This window comes from Diadema setosum, chromosome 10 (genome assembly GCF_964275005.1).
Source record: "Diadema setosum chromosome 10, eeDiaSeto1, whole genome shotgun sequence".
Lineage (NCBI taxonomy): Eukaryota > Metazoa > Echinodermata > Echinoidea > Diadematoida > Diadematidae > Diadema > Diadema setosum.
Window position 1 is genome coordinate 33,737,280 of NC_092694.1, and position 22,759 is coordinate 33,760,038.

Sequence of the window (22,759 nt, forward strand, 5' to 3'; positions counted from 1 at the left end):
GATTTGCTCTGGGCGTCATGTTCCCGCGGCCCACGTTAACATACCCATGATTTAATGGAGAAGTCACGGGCGACAAGGGACTCGTGACCCCCGGATAACTGTTTCCACCTATCGACGACCGAACTTCACTCAAGGACGCGTACTGCGGTGACTCCGGGCCGGGAACATTTTTTTGACAGTTCATGGGCATGTACTGGTTCTCGCCATTCGAGGACGTGTCTATTGTCAGTGGGGGGAGGTCGATTCTCATCACCTTCCACGGTCGATTCCGAAATTAGCCGGCGTTTGAGATCGGGCGGTAACGGTTTGGGTTTCCCAAGAGTGTCATACAATGAGGTACCGCGCGATGCTGGCTTGCCTTGATCTTCAGACCCAGCCGAGGTATCGCGTGGTGGTTCTGGCGTCCCGTTAACTTCGGATCCACTTTGTGCGTTTGGGTCTTTACTAGCGTCATCTATCTCTGGCTTAGAAGGGGATAGGTTTGGATCGCCTATGCTAGCGTAGAGCGGGATTTGTCCCTGGGGTCCTCTCCACGTGACGTATCCCCTTCCTGATGAATATCGACCTCAAGCGGCGACAGATGAATGGACTGAGACTTAATAACATCATCCACTCCTCCAGATTGGTGGGGTGAAGCTTCATCTACCGCTCCGTCCGCAATTGACCCATTAACAGATGGATCTTCCGGCTGAGGGTTGGATAGATCCATAGAGTCTTGTTTCGCCAGAGGACTTACTGCGTGTACGACGGCTCGCTCCGTGATGGGCGAATCTTTCGCCATCGAACCCATTGACGGTGACGATCTCGCAGATGATTCGACGTCGTCGAAACCGAGGTTCACTCTCCCATCGTATTCCATCATGAGTGCGTCCAGCATCTCGTTGCTCTCGCTCGTACTTAGTCCACCGTCCCCGGCACGTCCATCGCTCCCTGCATCAGGCTTGAACACGTCGTCATCGTTGTCGAACGACGGAGCCGTCGAAAGCACCGATTCCTTTTACCCGATAGACTGGGACGACTCGCATTGTTCACGTTGTCATACTTCCCTCGCAATACGTTCGAATTTGCTCGCACTTCCCGAGGACTGTCGTAGATCCCTTCGAGCGCTTCCGAAGAGACGGGCTGGGATGAGGATCTCTTCGGATTCTTCTTCGGCGGAAGATCAGGACGGTTTCGGCTGAGTGTCACGCGCTTGACGAACTCTCGCTTTATTGAACTGAGGGAATTGGATAGAGTGGCTCTCTTAGATGCATCGGATCCCCCTTCCAGGTTATTTGTAGCATCGGCATCCAAGTTCCTGTTGCGTCTGAGTGTTCCACCGAACGTCCCAGTTTCTTAATGTAACCAAGAACAACTTGGGGTACGTCGTTTTCCTCCTCCTTTCGCTTCCTGTGTAGGGTGGGACATCGGTACATTGGTTAGGCAAAACAATATAACTTTTAGTTGTTTTATTCAACATACAATTATCATCTGTGCTTGAATAATTTTCTCCTTTTTCAATTACCAAGTGGCTTAAAGCAACAACAAACAACAAACAGCAAACAACAACAACACCGGAAGGGCACACAAACACACACATCAACCTATTTCAAGATGATTACAATTATCCCACCCGATTTCCCACCCTCTCCCCTACCCCCACCCCCAAACAAAAGACAAAGCAACTAGAACGGCAACAACAAATATACAACAACAACAACAACAACAACAAAAAACGTTATCCTAAAGATCTGTCTTCGCCAGGTGACGAACGCTAAAACCTCATGTAATTACGGCAGTTTCCCTGACAACCCAAACTGTCACTCACCTGTAACAGATGCAAGCAATGACGAGGACGATGATCAGGACAAGTGGAATGACGACCGCGACGGCGATGATCCATCCTGGAAGTGAACAAAGCATGAAACTAGAGATTAGTCGAAGGGGACGACCAAGGTCTAATTTCCATGCAGACGAAATGGTTGGTGAAGTGGGCCCTAGGAGTCTGTACCTCAGATAGAAACAATGTCTTGCGCAGACATTGTTGAATTGCATTGACAAGCTAACTTGTCAAGTTTGACATCTTTGATGAAAATTAGTTATGGAGTTTTCAAGAAGAAGCTAAAAATTTGGCCCCAATGCGGCCCGCCCCGCCCCATATCGAATTGAATTGAACAGTATCATAATAATATGTTACTACAAATAAATTTATGTACCTCATGCCAATCTTTTCATTCAACATACATCTCAAAACTTATTTAATGTTTATTAATTAGGATTTAGATCCGTTTCGCCCCTCCCCTCTCAATTTTTTCTTCTTCTAAAAAAAAAATAATAAGGGCAGATACATATGAATCGAGAATGAGGGAAAGAAAATACATGTAGAAATGTCATTCTTTGCTGGATTAAAGAGTTGGCACTTTATCCAGGTGAAGGAAAAGGGAAAAGGAAATGTGGTTATGACCTAATTCTAGTTCGGAAGGTAAGCAGATAGTCGCGCCAGTCTTTAACCTCTGGGTCATTCATCACCACTCCCGGAAGTATCATTCCACAAATAATATATATTGATATTTCCGCTCGAAATAGAGTAGAGTTTCCTCTCTAAGAAATCATCGCAATAAGCTGACTTGCTCTCAGCAATCATTTCTCTTGCCCCCCCCCCCCTCTCTCTCTCTCCTTTAAACACAGCTAATCACCAAATGGCTGCGTTTCCTGTGGTGCACTGTGAAGCGAGTTGCTTGTTTACCGGTCACCATAGAAACCGGTCGATGATGCATCGAGGGAAATTTTCGCCAAACTCTGTTTGCATCCTTTTCGTGGGCGGGTCATGTTGAATGACGTAAATAGACTATTCATATGATTGCACGCTTGTTTTGGGTGCATTGGTGAGAAGGAAACAGCTATTCTTGGCCACTAAAGAGAGTGACATTTCGGTTATAGCTGACTTTATGGTCCTTGTTTTGGTATACTTTCCCTTTAAAAAACAAGTTCACCTTCATGAACAGAAGGATTGAGAGAATGCAGCAATATTAGTAGAACACATCAGTGAAAGTTTGAGGAAAATTGGACAATCGATGCAAAAGTTATGAATTTTTAAAACTTTTGTGTTGGAACCGCTGGATGAGGAGACTACTAAGGTTCGTGATGTCATATGATTACAACAGCATAAAGAATATGTAAAGAAAATTCGACATATTTTCACTTTTTTCGCATAATAAAACAGCACTTGACTTGCCTCTTTCTAAAGGCAATGGAAATAATATTACCCATAACATGTCAGTAACGAGTCAAGGGAATGTGTACTTTTTTTCAAAAGATGAAATTTTGTGAAATTCTCTTTATATTTTCCTTATATTGTTGTACGCATGTGACACCATACACTGTAGTAGTCTTCTCATCCAGCGGTGACTGCACAAAAACTTCAAAAATTCATAACTTTTGAACGGATTGTCCGATTTTCCTCAAACTTTCAATGATGTGTTCTACTAATATTGCTACATTCTCTCAATCCTTATGCTAATGAAGGTGAACTTGTCTTTTAACCGGTGATATTACGCACAAAGATTCATCCATCCCATTAACATACTATATTGATTCTCCTTGTATGTTAACGATTTGCTGACTGTATAATCAGCAATACAATCTTACTTTGTTTACTTACTTTAACTTCTAAACGCCATACGAAACAGACGTTTGGCATTGAAATGAAAAAATAAATCAAAGCAATCTACCCTGTTTCACACAATGCATACACTGTATCTTTAAATCAATTCAGATCAAATGTATAGGTGTTTTGCCAATCAATCGGCGTCAAAAAGATTCAATCAGTTCACTGTTATGAACATTTTATTTGAGTTGAAGAGGGGAGACAAAGGTCTTAACGACGTTGAAAATGATGCGTCATAACGGTGGCTCTCTATAAGGGTATCAGCGCTTTTCGCGAGCACAGACCGTTTATCTCAGTCCTGCAGACTATAATTCTAAAACAGGAAACTGTCAAACGGTACACCATACGCTCACCTGCACTGCCTCTTGCCTGGCCGTCTGTGTCACCGGGGACTCCGAGGGCAGTGGTGGTTCCGGCTGGCACCGTGACCTTTGATATCGTGCGGGGATCCACGGGGGACATCGGGGAGGTGACAGTCGACGCTCCCCCACTGGACGCGGTTGGAGTCGATTGCGTCGTATCTGTATGAAGGATGAGTAAGTTCATAATAGGTGTGATTCATCCGACGTATAGATGAATTGTCAGTCTGCCTTCGACAGCAGGTGGACCAATGTATAACGATAACGATATCTATGACAGTTGTTCTCACTTTAATACTCATTAAGTCGTCTTTATTCTGCTCTTTCTCAATCATTGAATTCTGCATGTGCATGTTACCACTAGGAAACAATTTTAATTTGGGACAAGATGGATACTGTGGTTAAAATGGTTTATGCAATGATAACACTAGAATAGTGTTGGCCAGGATTCAGATTCGGGATCTGTTTGCTGAGAGTAGAGCCTCTTCCTCTGCAACATACACATAATTATGCTTGTTCCAGATTCTAAGAGATACCCCCTTTACTGAAGGAAACGGGTTAGGATTTTGACCCCGTATAAAAGGCTTTTGGAAGGGGAGCCATCAAAATTACCCACTGTTGTTAGGGTTTTAGCAGGGAGGCCAGCAGAATTGCCCCCGTTTACAAGATCTTTGAAGGGAACTAACAAAATTACCAACTAAATGAAGGAAAAGTGCTGAGGTGAAGAGTGTCCACAATTTCAGCACCTGCACTGAAAGGAATTATTTAGAGACGTTCTCATGCTGAATGTACCAGAGAAGATGTACTTCCTACAGCACTTTTCCTTCACTCAGGGTCCGGGGGGGGGGGGGGGGAGGGGCATTTCATGAAGGAACTTGTCGGATGAAATGTCCGACAAGCCAATTACATCCGACAAGTTCAGAGAAATCAGCCAATCAATCTTGTCGGATATAATTGACTTGTCAGATATTTTATCCGACAAGTTCCTTCGTGAAATGTCCCCCAGGTTGGAATTTCTACAGATGAACAGGTCTGGAACATGTTGGGAAAGATTTGTAAACTACCCCTAATTAGAAATAATGATAAAAGACCCCCTCTATTAAGGAATTTTGGGAATTGTTTTCCCCCAATCTGAGCCCCCAAAATATATCCCGTTCCCGAAAAATCGGGAACGCGTGGGGGGGGGGCAGGACAACGGAATAGACTGGGGAATGATGAATGGTGAGGCGAGAGAAAACAAAAGTAAGAGATATACAGATTAAGATGATCATGAAGAAGAAGAAGAACGAAAAAGAGAAGAATGAATAAGGAGAAAAGTAGACGGAAGAATGCACACAATATAAGAGAGGAGAGGGGAAGGGGAATCGGATGAAAATGACAGATACGATTCTATGAGCTATGATATGATTCTATGAGCTACGATTCTATGAGCATGTTGTTGACGAATATGATGCTGATAACGGTGATGAAAGAGGATGATTATGATAAAGATGAAGATGATGACGGATGATATCGACGAGTATCGCCATCATCATCACCACCTTCTTCATCGTCATTATAATCACCACCTCCATTGTTATTATTATTATCATCATCATCATCATCATCGGATTCTCGTATACTTTTGTGATGATGATCATGACGAACAATGATGACTGATGGTGACGACGATCATCATCATCATCATCATCATCATCATCATCATCATCATCTCAGTCATCATCGAATTATCGAAATGGACTTCGGTAATGATAATACTCGTGCACACTTACTGGGACATGCTATTCCAGAGATATTCCAGCTACCGTCATCTCCGCAGGCAATTGGGAAACTCAGTGCTGCGTCGTCACACACGAAGTTCAGGAACACACCAACGGGGTAATGTTGTCTCGTGGCGGAAGCATCGAGTGCGCCACCAATCGGCAATGTCGGCGAAGGATCCGGGCACGTCACTGGGCAATCGATTGGTAGCTCCCACAATCCCACACTGGTACACTCTGCCTGAAAGGTTGTCAGGTTTCCCGTGCACAGGAAGGTCTCCGTTTCGCCGATCCCATAGCTGTCGTTGGTCCCATATGCGAAGTACACGTATGGCATCATGTCCGGACGGGAGCAGCGAATTTCGCAGGACGGTGGCGCCGCTGACCACGCACTGCCGTTACAGGAGATCGTTGATGAGCCCGCAGCCAAGACACTGGGAGCTCGGCAGATCGTCGCATAGTCCAGGACATCATTCACGGCAAATTCTGTCCGCCCCAGAGGGGGGTAATGGTCCTCTCTGATGTTTAAATATCCCGGATGGAAGCAATCGGAAGTAGACTCTAGGAGCATACGGAAGTAAGATGAGGGGAAATGAGACCGAATTGAACACACTAGATAGGTACAATGATGTTATGGGAACACAAAACTACGAGTAGTAAAAACGGCAGGACAGTTTGAATCATTGACTTTTTCTGGTTGCTGCCTTTAATTATTTCAGGGTTAAAGAGTAAATACAAAGGGCGATTGCTTCCTTGAATTCAGTGCATTCATTCATAAAAGCGGACATGACAGGTGAAAAAAAGTTTCAGTACAGATAACTATAGACAATAGAGCAATAATGTATTACGAAGATTGCTATTCATATAGTCCGTGTATTGATGATACAGATGTACTTCAATACATAGTAAAGCGCGAAATGTCGCTGAATATAATTCTGGACGATTGCGCTCCTGACGCGAAGGCAGCCCGTTCATTCCTGCGTGTGAAGACACCTTGTTTGGGACTGAGCGGTTCCGCGCCATAACGTCTAATGGAGTAGCTCGTCAAAACGGGCAAGCTAACCAATTTTAGGGCCTCTGTGAACAATTTATATGGTGAATTGACGGGGTAGTCACGGTCTTTAATCTTGGGAAGTTGGGAAGAAAAATTGTTAAAATGATGGAACTTTAACCCCTCATCAGCGAATAAATCATCGAAGGAATTATTGTTCAATGAACATTTGACATTCCATTTATTTCAGTAATGCTATGCTATCTCACACTACTGTTTCTGTTTATTTGTATATTAATGAAAGTTTATCATGCCTGATATAATAGTTGTTTATGACATAAAGCGCTTTGTACCCCTTAGAAATAATGACACAATAATGCAGTGCAGGTAAATCAAGCAAAGCTTTTGATGCCTTTCTGTAAATCACGTGGCAGCTCCAAGCACGAAAAACAAACAAACAAAAAGCCTCACCTATCAATTCATGATATCTTTGCATTTTATCATTTGTTGTTTTATCACACTCGCTGGATACTTTTCCTGAATGATAATACTTTAGCTTAAAATAGCCCTGTGTACTTGCTGCAAGGCATTTTCCCCTTCTTCTTATCCTATATACAGAATCATGCACAGGACAGAGTGTATCCGTGAGAATAATATTGAACTGTTAACATGTAAACCCACGAGCGCAGTGGGTTTGTATAAGAATGTTTCCAAAGTTAAACGAGAGCATCCATATCTCACCGCTCCACGAAATATTCGTTTTATAAAATTAATGAAATTCAACCTTTACCCCATCATGCGTCCGGTACACCAACAACACTAAACAAGGCTTGAGCCATGCGCTCGGATTTTGCCGGACGCATGGCTCAGTGTGTGTCAGTAAAGTCAATGCATGATAATTGACCAATCAGATTGTAGAGGTTCTAAAGCCCATTTATCATTTTCAGTACAAGCACTCCACCATCTTGTTCGTCACAATCGTTGCATCATTACTCGTTTAGCTATCGCTGGGATTGGCCGTCAAACCACAGAAGAGTCAACAAAATCATAAAACAAACAAAAACAAACGAACAACAAACAATCATACACAATCACTTTTGATTATTGACTTTACCTTGGATTTCATACACACGCAGGGTGAAGCTGCCGCCACACTTCTGGGACGCGTTGCCCGTGCACGGCTTCTCGCACGCGCCCCCCAATCGTAGGCGTCCCTAGGGCGTCGTAGCGCGCGAACGCGCCCCCGCACAGACACTGGCTCCCGTCCTGAAGACCGAAGTAGCGCGCGTTCTGACGGGCGCAGATGTCGTAACACAACTCCACTGTCATATTACCGGATTGGCAATACGGGTACTTGGGGCTGCAGGCACTGCATGACTGATAGATGTCGTTGCCCGCGCAGTTGACGAGGTCGGGTAGGACATCGTAGTTGGGGTTGTCGTAGAAGCAGCCCGTGAATGTATAGAGACCTGTAAAAGTGAGTGACAACATTGTATCAGATAAAATAAGTTTATTAGTGAAAAATAGCAAAGACAATTTGGTTTGCGTTTGATAAATAAACTCATAGGCCTACACTTTTGATGCCAAATGCAAAAAAAAAAAAAAAAAAAATGCAAAAAAAAATGTGCAAAGCACTATACTGAACATGCTGAAACGACAATAACAAATACATTTGTATACCTGTATACGTTGTATAGACCTATATTGTATATAATTGACGGTTCTTCATTTCGAATTAAGTTATTAAACATAAATGTTGTGCACTGCTCTCTGGAAGTCATTGGCGATTCGCAAAATATCTTTGACTGTTCATCATTTCTGCAGTCCGACGGGAACTGAATTTAATAAGCCTACATTCACACACCACTGCTCTGCAGTAGAAATTGATTCTAATAGAACTCTTCTCTCTGTGTGTTCTGGCGAAAGTCAGTTTAAAATCTGAGTTACTTTCCAGCCAGCCAAATCTAAGCCAGAACTAGAAACATTCTATGTATTTAGCTCATTAAAGTACCAGAAGTTATATCTCTAAATTGTCGAATTGTTTTTTTTATAGAATGTATAGCATTTATTGTTAATGTTTCATAATACATTAAACGAAGAGTACATGATTCTTTGTAATCTTAGCCCTTCATTGTTCGTATGTATTTCTGTTTGTTTTTGTTGCAGAAGTTTCGAAAGCCCCTTAAAGGACAAGTTCACCTTCATTAACATAAGGATTGAGAGAATGTTAATAGCAATATTAGTAGAACACATCATTGAAAGTTTGAGGAAAATCGGACAATCTGTTCAAAAGTTATGAATTTTTGAAATTTTTGTGCAGTTACAGCTGGATGAGAAGACTACTGCAGTGTATGATGTCACATGCGTACAACAATATAAGGAAAATATAAAGAGAATTTCACAAAATTTCATCTTTTGAAAAAAGTACACATTCCCTTTACTCGTTACTGACATATGTTATGGGTAATATTATTTCCATTGCCTTTAGAAAGAGGCAAGTCAAGTGTTCTTTTATTATGCGAAAAAAAGTGAAAATATGTTAAATTTTCTTTACATTTTCTTTATACTGTTGTACTCATATGACATCACGTGCCTTAGTAGTCTCTTCATCCAGCGGTTCCAACACAAAAATTTTACAAATTCATAACTTTTGCATCGATTGTCCAATTTTCCTCAAACTTTCACTGATGTGTTCTCAATACTAATATTGCTGCATTCTCTCAATCCTTATGTTTATGAAGGTGAACTTGTCCTTTAATTTCGGGAGCAGCATGATCAGTATCATTAATTCTAAGACGGGAGCCTTTTATAGAAGAATGAAGTTCCTTTTTGAAATGTATGAAATTGACAAATTTCTGTAAACTCCTTTCTGAATTTGTGCGGACTTACAGGATCAAACCAGTTATACATCTAAGTCATTCCCCCCCCCACCCCCATATAGGATTATCGGTGAAGTGTAGTGGTGCTAATTCAGTGGTCCCAAGTTGATCATTTTTGAAGCAAATTTCCCAGGGAATTATTGGGTTAACAATTAGGAGCCTACGCAAGAGATCAGAAGGGGAAAAAAAATCAGTAATTCCTCACAGGTCGACACACCCTTGGACATGCCCCCGTATAATACACCTGACAATGGGATCCGTTACCTCTGAACCATGTGCGTTCGTGCGCAATCAAAGGCGGAGAGGTGTGAGCATTGTTGGATAATAATTATTTCCTTATAAAAGATTGCGTGAGTTATAGTTATGGCTCTATATTTCCGATGAAAGGATCGACATCCGGGCGATGGTATTTCGCTGTATAGCTGCAGTTTACTCACTTTTCTGGTGGGCGATTACAATACAAAGCATTTCTCATTTCACCGTATGGAGGTTGTTGTATTTTTAGTGTTCATGACACGGAACACAGTTTCCTCGACCGTAGGCACTGCTAACTGTCAGAGTTAACTATTAGCTTTTGCTGTGCACTGTGTACAGAAATGCAGAAATGAACGAAATAGTTGTATTGAGTGGGTTCAGCGAAGCGTTGTGCATTTTGTGTGCATGTACACAGTGAGCGTAGTCTGCTTAGTATGATGTGTCACTGCAGGGAATTTGTCAAGATACACTGCAACAACAGACAACAGATTTGTGTATACCTACACACATACCTGGAAGTACAATACAAAATTAAGTGCTGTAAATATAGTCGACTGTCGATTTGTGATGTCATTTAAAATTTCACCCCTACTAATGACTTGAACATATTCAAAAGGGTGCCAGGCAGTTTAAGAGACAAAGTGTTAATCTAAAGTCGAACAAGTCGATTCGTAAATTGATGCAGATGTCGATAATGATTCCTAAATATGAGGTATTTTATAAATGGAAAGTGGGTATATATTCAAAATTTATGTTGTGAATTGTCCATTTTCTAGGCTGAATGGTTCCCAAAAAATTCACAGGATGCATGCACGACATATCAAGGTACGGGATGTGAACGAAGGACCACATAAAGCGCTGCTCGCTGATTTCTCAGCGAAAGGAAGTTAGGGACTGCTCTATTTGCAGACCTCCCCCACTCGAGTGCATTAAACGATTTGTGTGTGTTTGATCCCTTCACCTGGATCTCTCCCTGTTTTCTTTACAAGAGAAGTGAACTGGGTTCCTTGCAATGGCACGCATAAGTATGACAATCTTACTCAAGGGATAGACATGCGGCTTTCTTCAAGCAGTCACATCCTAAAGACTATTTAAGCTAACGCCGCCGCGCCTGCGCCACGTTTTTAAAAGTGTGTGTGTGTGTGGGGGGGGGGGGGGAGTTTATATTTTTGGTGCCACTTCCGGGTTTCATTAGTTAAAAGCATGATTTACTATTTGCAGAAGAAACAAACACCTAGCATTAGTGCTTTAAAATAGTTCTAAAATGTGGGTTAGGGATAGAAACAGCCACTGTAAATATTTGAGACCGTATAAACAATGTTAAGTATTGTTAAATACACAAAAAGTAAACAATATTTATTATATAAATGTTTCCAGACTATATAAACCGTCTACAGTTACGGTTTAATGAGAATAATACTTATTTCTCCTCATGTTAATAATAATAAATAATAATACATTACATTTGTAATGCGCTTAATACAATGTTTCTAAGCGCAAGTGTTTCAGGCTTTATTGCAAAAAAAATTTATACGGTAGGATGTTTTGTAATACAGACCTACACATATGCATCAGATGTGATATTTTGAGCATTTTTAACATCACTGTTCCCAACAGTAAACATAACCTTTAACAAGACAGTGAAAAAAAAAATTCTGTTGTCACTTCCGGGATTCTTCACCTATACAAGCACGCACGATATTAAACCAGCGTTTCTTCTAACACTTCAAGGTTTCATCTTCGAATCGGATTTTCAGTCTGACATTTGCATGTCCAACGAAAAACAAAACAAAACAAAACAAAACTCTGACTCAGTTTACACACCATTAATAGCCACTGATGCATTTATGCGGTTGAACTGAAACGACTAGGCTTGGAATCCTCTTTTAGTTAATATGGCCTTCCTTCAGCGATTACAAGGTATTCAAACTGTACGGTCTTTTATTCATGCCCAGACGCTATAATGGCAGTATAGGCCTTCACATTATAACTACATATAAAGGTGCACTTGTTAGGATATATTTGAATAAGATACCTCTGCCATTCACGACATCAGCTAGCTATGGAGAATGTTATTAGAGGCTATTCACAGAGAGAATGGTTGTTAAAGATTGAAAGACATAATAGAAATATAGATGTAGAAAGGTAGATAAATAGATGATTAAATAGATATAGATATAGATATAGATAGATAGATAGATAGATAGATAGATACATACATACATACATAGATAAATAGATAGATAGATAGATAGATAGATAGATAGATAGATAGATAGATAGATATATAGATAGATAGAGACAAATAGATAGATGGACAAATTGAAATATATACATAGATAGACATAATATGGACAGAGATGAACAGATAGGGAGAGAGAGAGAGATGAGAGGGAGATGAATATTATTATTTAGTCCTTTGTGAGTCATTTCATGTAACCCATTTGACATCTTTGAGACTGCAATGTTTCCAGAAGTATACTAGTACTTAGTGAAGTTGAAGCTCCTTTCATTCCACTGCACTCTCGAAATAAAATGGTAAATCAACATTTTAAATGTTGTCACGTCTCTAACATTTTAAATGTTGTCACGTCTCTAATATTTTGTCTGTAACCATTTTGTCTCTAACCTCAAAATATTAAATGTTAGTCCTTTTATTTATATTCAACACTCAAAATGTTGAACTATCATTTCAGAATTGATAAATCTAACATTCTGAGTGTTAGGTAAATTTGACATTTAATTATAAAAAGGTTTTTTCAATTCAATTCAATTCAATTCAATCATAGTTTATTTCCAATCAACGAAAATCCAAAAAAGAAAAAAAAGAAAAAAAAAACATAGTACAAAGTATACATGTGATGAAATATTGTTCAAACGTTTGCAAAAGATTCATGTAATATATAATTATACGAGACAAGTTATAGAACAACATATAACATGTACAATATTTAGGAAAACACTGTATAAATACTTCGTGGGAGAGCGGAAAATGAATTCGATTATGGAAAATAGTGATCCACTAAAAAGCATAGCTTGTCGGACGTGGATCGCTAGACAAATAATGAGTAAATTATATACTATTCTATAACAATTACATGTAATTATTTTGAGATACACCGGTTGGGAAAAAAATATAGAATACCAATGCTAGTGCCCGGACAGGTTGGAGGAGTTCCATTGCATATTTTAGGTGTAGATACATGTATATGTAACCAACGTCGTTATAATGATATCATAATTATATGGTATATTGCCCACCCATCCACCGTCATATGATTAATATACTAGTATATGATCTGCATTGCATTTTGGTTTCTTCACGCAAGAGGCCTCCGCAAAGCGGGCGTGTATTGCGCATGCGTGATTGTATTAGTTTGAACGCGTCGATAACAAAGGCGTACCAAGGCCCTGTGGAAGCTGAACGTTTATTTGTCCACACTTTATTTGTATTTCCTGAAGAAGGTGAGAAAAGGCAGTGTTTGTTATAAGGTTAGACAAATCTGTGACTTATTGAAATTCGTTTCAAGTACTTTCAAGTGTCTCAGTCCAGTGCCACAGGAATGTCTACGATCGACGAGGTGACCATGCATGCAGTGCATTAAAAAATGTTAATTTATTTTCGTGAGAAATGCGACATTGAACACAATTTGGGGTATTATTTTGACAGTTATCTCAATCTAAATCTGCAAAGACTCCTCTACTCTACAGTATCTGGCAATAAAAAAAACTTGTTGTCACTTTCTCGTTTACTTCATTTAAACCCCTTTCTTATCTCTTTGTTGCTGCAGAGATGAGTTCAGACATTTCAAATTGAAAACTTACACACGGAATTGAAAGAACAACAATTTAAAGGGTAGTCACTTGAATTAGAATTCCCAACTGATAAGAAAGAAAATCCCAGCTTTTGCGAACAAGGACACGCAACCGTCCGTTCGTAAGTTATCTAAAGTGACTTTCTATACATATGAAAGATTTTCTTTTCACAAGTCTACGTCACGTGAATCTGCTTTCATGACCGTAACTCCCTGCATATACAGTGAAAAAAGAAAAACAAGGAATGAATGAATGAATGAATGAATGAATGAATGAATGAATGAATGAATGAATGAATGAATGGATGAATGAATGAATGAATGAATGACATGACATGACGAAATAGATATTTTAGTACGGAAATAAAAAAGAATGGAAAGAAAAGCAGAAATAAAGACAACTTTAATGTCTCTGCTCCAATGTTTCCTATTTCTCATGTCAATTCCAAACAGAAATATATACACCTGGGACTGATGTGAAATATTCAAAGTTGGCAGATGGAATATAATTATATTTCGGTTTGAGATATAACATAACAGACTCTAAGTCAGTTTTAAATTTATAATAATTTTATTCTTAAAATGTCCATAAATTTGCAGTCTCGTCTTTTATATTGGTGAGTCTAATTCTAATAAAACTTTTTATTGTTCTGTTTGTTTAACTTAACTTTTCTCGTTAAAGTCAACAAGACTACAAAATGTAGTTTCCTTATGATAGGGAAGTTTTATGATGAAGCAGAAAATAGGTCAGGATATTCTATTTTCGATAGCACAATAATTCATGGTGATATAATATGGCCTTCTTTGTTTTCGGCGGGAGACTGAAAGATACATCACATGAAACAGAAAAACAAAAGTATTCGGAGAATGTTTTGTATATTCATATCGCCATATCTGAAAGATGTGGTTTGACTGAACAAGAAATAAAACTTTACTGACGTCAATGCCACTTACTTCCTGATTTTTCGATTGCACCGTTCAGAGACAGAAACTCGCTTGCTGCAACTTTTCATGAAGTGTTGGAGAGTGAGCTGCAATGAATTTCACGCGCTATTTCCCATGATTATACCGAAATTGTAAGTGGCTATCCCAGCATGACATACAAACAAACAGTGCTGACACATAAACTGCAACATCCATCTTGGCACCAATTCTGTCAGTGTCTTCAGGGACGAGATATAATTGTTGTAATATCACTGGATATATCCCACATATTTTCGTTAATGCTTATGTTTTCATTTGTCTGTTTTAGATTTTTTTCCCATCTGCGCATTGTGCAAAGACTACAGTTGATATTTGATTTTCAATACCACTGAAAATAAGATAAAAGCTTTCCTGTGTACGCATTTCGCTTGACGGAATCAGAACAATTGAGAAAATATGTTCCTGGTGCAATAATACTGTACAGTGGGGATGATGCGCACTGTATAGATAAATCAGATATATCCCCTCCACTCAGTGAAATATGTTTGTGTATATCAAAAGCACTGCTGTAAACAGGAGAAGCTGTGGTTAAAATGAAATCGGACACGGCAGGTAATTGTTGTCTGCGGGGCCTGGGCAAAGTTATTTCATGAAGATTGAAAATTCAATTTCGGGGGGCAGGGAGGATTTCCTGTGAGTGATATCGTGGTCAGAATTCATAAGTGATTCCTTTCTAAGATGTCTCAAACATCCTATGACATCACGACATCTCCCCCCCCCCCCCGCTTTCTTTCCCTCCGTCCTAATATCCACCTCTTTTATACCCCACTATGATCCCCACGAATATCTCAACCTCGACTATAATGGTGGCTCAAAGAGATACTCTGCACGGTGTAATTTGTTGTGACCGGTGTCAACGCACTACGCATGGACTATTAAAACTGCCATTTTCTCTTTTTTATGGTATAACCGATGAAATATAAAATCATAAAGAATTGATGTTGATATAGTAACAATAAATGATAACAAGTGTATATACACGGAACTTGTGACAGACTCCATATTTTGATTACGGAATGACGTGTCGGGACCTTTTTTTTTATGGTCGTCTATCAAGTTGAACATTGTTTTTATACACCATTTTTGCTTTCATTACACGACGTCTGCATATAAAGATTGGCAATATCCCATCACGCTTTTGTTAAGTTTTCTGCTGTTTGTGAAATAAATGGAGACTTTGTGAAAAAATCAACAGCTGTAAGGCTTTCATTGGTTATTTCTCCGAAATAGATGTGAATAAAACCTGTCAACTTTAAATGGTTTTGAGCACCGAAAATTGTGTGGTAGTCTTATCATGACGACATTTTGATGAGAATAATGTTTGTTTCTCCATTCAGCTATTGATTCTTGAATTCATCTATTTTTTTCTCCGTTTGATGTTTTATGAATTCCTCCTATCATTCGAATTACTATGTTTTCCTTCCGTGTAGTTGAAGAAGCCACAAATATGTGCAAACATCCGTGCACATGGAGAGATATGGACACGATCATCATAATGTATCTACACTGTCAGTACTAAAAACAAAACAGCCTGATGGGCATGCGCCTTCCGCCGGTTGGTGAAAAATATACTATGAGACCATATTTCTTTCTCAGTGTTCTTTTTGCGTCGAAGCCAATAAGGTACCAAGTCCCCGTCCCCCTTTGGTGTCGTGATAAAATGTTTGTGATAGGGTGGACAAGTGGAACTTTCCATTCTAAAACAACTTAACCCGACCCCTACGACATTCCCAAATCTCAATGTGTGCTATATATAAATATAAACAATCAGATTCCCTCGCTTTCAAGGACGTGGTAAGAACGCCTATATGTCAACATATTGAGTTGTCTTTTCACCAGGGAGAGTGGTCATATTCTCTAAATTGTGGTATGACGTTCAGCCAAAATCATTTGGCACAAAATGTTTATTTACTGTTCTATTTTGGTATCAAATTGAGAAGACCGCTAAAGCTGCGCTGAAGGATACAGCTGACTCGTTATGATGTGACAACGCTTTCTTCTGTGACATTCAAAGTTGGCTATGTATGTTGGCTGAGTGATAAAGAATGTCTTGTTTGTTTTCATAATGGTTCATGATGCTTTTTTAAGTAAGATACCAATCTAAGAACCACAACCTAGTCACAGTTATAGCACTCTGTTCCGGAATAAAAGCGTCTTTCCTGTGCAGGAATTACTATGAAAATTATAAACCTTGGCAGAGTGACAAGGGAGTGACTTCGTAAAACTACAGAATATGATGCGACCACAGTTTGACCTTTCGTTGTGATTATGAGCAAAATCTTCTTGAATCCATCAAATACAGTTTAATTCTGCTGACAATGTCCGAGATTTTGAAATTTACTTCTCAGATATTGTGTATTGAAGGACTTGTGTGGCAAGCAGTAAGTTGCAATTTTCATTTGAAATCGCCATTATACGTTGCCCACTGAATTCCAGCATTTCAGGCGCAGAACTTTGCTTCAAGTGTGAAGAAAGGATAAAACTAAGAAATCATTAAAGGATGTCAACAACTTTACACGTACTGGATGGAACAGGACGGCTAAACTTTAACATGGATAAAACGTTTGTAAAATCTCAACTCAAGTATAATTATGTCATGCTAATTTCATTCACAGATGACATTTGGCCTAGTGACGTAATGAATCAAATCCATTGCTCAAGCAGCAAATATGTTTGTATGATTTGGTTTTTTTTTTTTTTTTTTCAAGCTTGTTTCTTTTCTCATAGATGCGATTCCAAAGGATATTGATGGGTCTGCCGGTGGGTTCACAAGTGGGGATTTTAGGTTTCATGAGTCACTGCGAATCGAGAACGAGTCCGGTTTTAACCTCAAGAATATTATTGGACATTACATCATGTATTACAACTTTTCAGGCTTCGAGGTCAGCATGGAGAGATGTATGGTGAATATCAGATACCATTGCAGGTTTAACACAGAGGTCCCAAACCAGAGAATAGGTTAAATCAATCAAATTGGAACAACGTGATTATCTTAATCGATATCGACATTATCAACACGCAGACACTTGTCTCCCAAGATGTGATGGAGACGTGATTGAACTAAAACGAGGGTTGATTGCACATTTCCACGCTTTGAGCCAAAATTAGACATACTTCTACCATTTCTAAAGCTGTACCATTTTCTTTTATGCCGAAATCAAAAACATACAATTGTGCCCTATTCTGAAAGCAAATAAAACAAAGGTCACAGTTGCGATTTATTTTTATACAAATCGTACATTTTCTTTCTTTTTTCTATCTTCTCTGTTCAGTGTAATGTAGGTTACTAGTAATCAGGCTTGGTCTACACATTTTATCCCCCGTCCTTGTTTTAAAACTACTGACTACTTGGGGTTTATTAACTGTTAAGCAAACTTGTTTTTAGGTAGGTCCCTTTATAATTATTTCTATGCTCTTTGTACAACCTTAAAAGTAATCTTAATATTGACCAAATACAATCATGATCATCATGTTTTCATCCGTATTTTTGTTTCTAATTGACAAAGGAAGGTGATTTGTGCTTATATTATTTGCAATATGAACTACTGTGAGAAATATGAAATTGAATTGAATTGAATATGAATATCTCACAAACAAATAACACTTGTATTTGATCGATGCTGTCTCTACATTATCGCAAACGGCATCTTCAACAAATACGTTTGTTGATACAATAATACACACAAACTGGTGGGAGGCACCACCGAAGTTTGGGAAAAATCGATCAATCCCAACAATGGTTATAATTTTTGTTTTCTTCAAATATTTGAATAAATCCATATGCGGTCATATCTGGATAAGAATGCTGCAATCTTTTGTTGTATCACATTGGTGAAACAACTTAAACGTAAAAAGAGATTGGCACATGTTTTTCATCTTTGTAGTCTGAGGAAATACTATGCCCCCTTCAGAAGGCAAGGGGGTGATAACAATCCTCAACATTCGTCAGAAACAGGTTTGAGGGAATGTGTATTTTCCATTTAAAAATGAAATCTGAAACTATGAAAAACTGCTGAGAACTATGCTGCCCTACTTTGGCAAAAGGAAGCAAGTGACATACCATCCAAATTTGAGTTATTGATGTTTTCATAATTCACATAATGAGCTCTTCTTCCAGGCCAAATTTCATGCAGAAACACTCATCCTACCAAGAGATATGTTAGATAAGACATCATGATAGTCCATTGACATCAGTGTAAATGACAGACACATTTTGCTCTTTTACGAGAAATGTCACTTTTGTCACTTGCTTCCTTTTGCCAAAGTAGAGCAGTATGTCCAAGAAAGGGAAAGCCTTATCTGGGAATTATGAGCTTCGCTTGACCATCGACTGAACGACTATTATGACACAATTACGTAGGCCTATATGTATAATTGTATAACCCCATGAAGTCAACGTATCCAATAAGGAGAAAGGTGTGGTAAGGTGCAGTTCTTTAGAGTTTTATCTATGCTCTTATTCACATCAACAAAAATAAAAGATGTGAATAAACATGTACAAGATTGTGTATCTCTTTACCCTTTACTTCAACCTAGGAGACATGGGAATCTCTACATGTAATCTGATGTAAGTTTTGCCCCCTCCCCCTTGTATCACTGTATACTCTTTACTTAGGCAATTCGCACAGAATTACGCCAACTGAGTTCTCCACTGATTTGTTTGGAGAATCCATGATAATCCACACACTAAACTTTGGAAGCACCACAGGGACAAAGGGGGCCCGTTATAAGTGTACTCGTGCATACTTACTTGTGTTGTTGTTAGGGGTGGCTTCCACGGCAGGTACCAATGCGTGGGTAAGGATGGTCGTAAGTGCAGCGACAAGGCAGGTACCCCAGCGGACAGGCATTGCTCAACTTTGCGTGTTAGTTTATGCAATCGCGTGAGAGAGAAATATATACCGGGTGAGATATGATCTTGTGGAAATATATTCCTTTCGCGCACTGCGGGAAACGTGTATTACACTTCAGGACGAGTGGCCGAAGTCCCTCCGTCATAATTGGTCCAAATAATCCGTCTGTGCGTGAGGGGGTGACCGGATCATGGGTGATTCAACGCCAGCTATGACGATGAAGTCGGATTACAGTTTAACCAGCGGATAATCTCGTTGTAGGTGCTTTTTTCCCTCACTGTGTTACACTCCGAAAATGAGGGAATCGGTGTACAGGCACATAGGACCCCTCACTTTATAGGGATTCGAGCCAGTGAACTTTCAAAACAACGTCTCCCTCGTACATAACAGAAGCTGGTAGCGGATTGTCGTGCGTAGCAGACGTCGGATTCATTATCACCCCGAGACTGCCGAACCTGCGGATGAATGAAACAGCGAAAAATCAAGATGACATTTTGATGTTGTGGTTGCCGTTGTTATTGTTGGTGATGTTGTATCCAACACTACCATCGATTGCAACTTTATGACTTTTCCATTTTCAAAACGTAAAATGTCATCTACGGTCAAAATAAACTCCCGGTACTAAGTTGGCCAAATCATGCTGCGATACTTTGCTCTCAGTGAAGAAAGTATCCTTCAGATGAATAACAATGTGAATATAATATCAGGAGAAAATAAAAAAACAACAACAGAAAGAAAACAAAACAGAAACAATGACAAACACAGCACAAAACAAGACAACAACAGTAAAAAAGCAAAAACAAATTAAACAAGTGTAAGAAAACGGTAGCAAACCCCCCAAACAACTTCGCAACAAAGCAATTCCATTTCCAAGATTAAGTTAATAGTCCTCCTTACACAATGGACATGAAGAACGTCAGTGTACAGCGATGAATCCGTTTGCCGTTATATGCAATTCACAATAACGCGTATGTATTCCTCAGAATATATCTTCCGCGTGGTAAGAAAATAGCTTACACTAAAGTCTACCCCCGGCTTGAGCTTCCCCAGCGAGAACGGAGAAACGAGATCAAAAAAGTTAATGAGTTGGAGCTCGGAGCTCGGAGCTCGGAGTGTGGATCATTCCAGCGAAAAAGAAACCATTTGCCCCTCAGCACAGTGCACGTACAGTCACTGGCTCCAATGGCGTTTTATCGGTTTCTCAACACCGCTCTCTCCACATAAAGCACTGGCTACACACTACAAGTCAAGAGTCACGTCACACAATTGACGCAACAGATTTTAGGGAAACAACCTTATCTCTCTCCCTCTCTCTCCCACTCTCTCCTTTTCTCTCTCTCTCTGTCTATCTATCTCTTTTTTTTTCACACAGCGTTAAGAAAAGAATTCTCGTCCGACATCCACAAGCACTCATCCGAGAACTCTACATTCACAACAGTACTGCCTCGCCTCCCTTTCTAGCACAAATACTACGCTATGCGGACATTAACCCACCCAAATCCTCGTTCCACTATACTGGCATGAGAGGCGCGAGAACTCCAGCTTGAAATAAGTTTATCGACTCAATTATAATGACAGTGACGATACTGCAAAAAAAGTTTACTTAGCTCCCTAGTGAGTAAGAAAAAAAAATCCATGTAGAAGTTGATAAAATCAGACTGGAGACTGCGGTGAAAATTACCAAAAACTTATAGTGAATTTGGTTGACAGTTAAAGGGCTAAGGGATAATATATATTTTCTTCTTTTTTCGGGCCAGTCGAGTTTCCGACTTCGGCATCCTGCCAAAATGGACATCGCTGATATCAGAGCGACCATGCCGACTATTTTTAGGGAAGTTTCGACCTCGGCTAGCGGCAGGCAACGGATGTTGATTATGTCATTCTGTATGGAAGCTGGAGAAGGGAACAGCTCTGGAATAACCACACGCATAATTAACCTAACTTGCGGTACGACGATTTTCGTTGGTAACACATTCTGTAGACTCAGAATTAATCTACACTCATGATGATACAGTTGCAATACCGAAATGAATATCATCGATGGACAAAATTTGGATTGTTCAGATGACCTTGTAACTCAGTAAATCAAAGCCGTCTGATAAAACTACTGTAAATCCTTTGTTACAATATTATTATATTATTAAACTTTGTTATTGTCAAAGTTGTAGTCATTATTATTATTTCAATTTGTTTAAGGCCCTGGATAGAAGACATTCGTAGAATTATAGAAACATCATTGCTGTCTAAAATTGTATAATATCGTACTGTCATCAATGCGCATAGTATCATGTCATGAATGTTATCATGGGACAAAGCCTGTAGCAATAATAATTGAATAGTAATGTTATACAGAACACTGTAAAAACATCGGTGTTAGATTGAAAACCATGGGTGTTAAATCTAACACCGATCTAACTTCAATAGAGGACCACACCCACAGGTGTAGAAAATGTATTGTGACGGTGTTAAAAAGTGTTCACCTTGCACTTCGTGGTGTTAATTTGACATTGTGGCTGGTGATATTTTTGACACTGCGCCAGAGTTAATTCAATAATGATACCGCATGGTGTTGATTTGATATTGGTGGTGTTAATTTCAATGGTATAACACCCGTCCAGCTTCAATAGGGGACCACACCAACTGGTGTTACTGTGGTGTAAATGTGTTGACACATTTTTTTTTTCAAAAATCAAGTACTTTATCGGAAAATTCTTTATTGTCTTGTTGAAGTTCAAAATTAACAAGAAGTGCAGTAACTAAGAAACTATTCAAAAAACAAATTTAAATTTTGAAATGACACCCGGAGGTGTTACTCTAACACCATAAATGAGTACCGGAAATTTAACACCAGCTCGGTGTTTCATATTTAACACCGGACTTTTTGCAGTGCAGAAGATGCTGATCCATGCATCTTGCAGACGTGTAAACGAAATGTATAATTATGTTCATCGGTGAAAAGTGGCGAAACGCCTTTGACAGAGAAAGAAAGACAAAAAGAAAAGTGGAAACAAAGTCAAACAAACGTACAAAAACATACTCTGGTGCTTGAATACACAAGTTATTTTGCTAACGCCGAGATAGTGTCGTTAGTTGTCCAAAAGTTCATAAAATTATGCTCTCATTCCCCTTGCCCCTGCAGTAAGCATATTGAGTCGCTTAGTGGTTGATAAACGATGAACTTTTAGAGGTATTGCTGAATCACCAGCCCTCAAGCTCA

At 39.4% G+C, this 22,759-nt stretch overlaps 1 pseudogene; it reads right to left on the minus strand.

Annotated features, from left to right (window-relative positions):
- Positions 1 to 490: 490 nt before the first annotated feature.
- Positions 491 to 19,539, minus strand: LOC140233961 (uncharacterized; annotated as a pseudogene).
- Between the last annotated feature and the right edge of the window lie 3,220 nt (positions 19,540 to 22,759).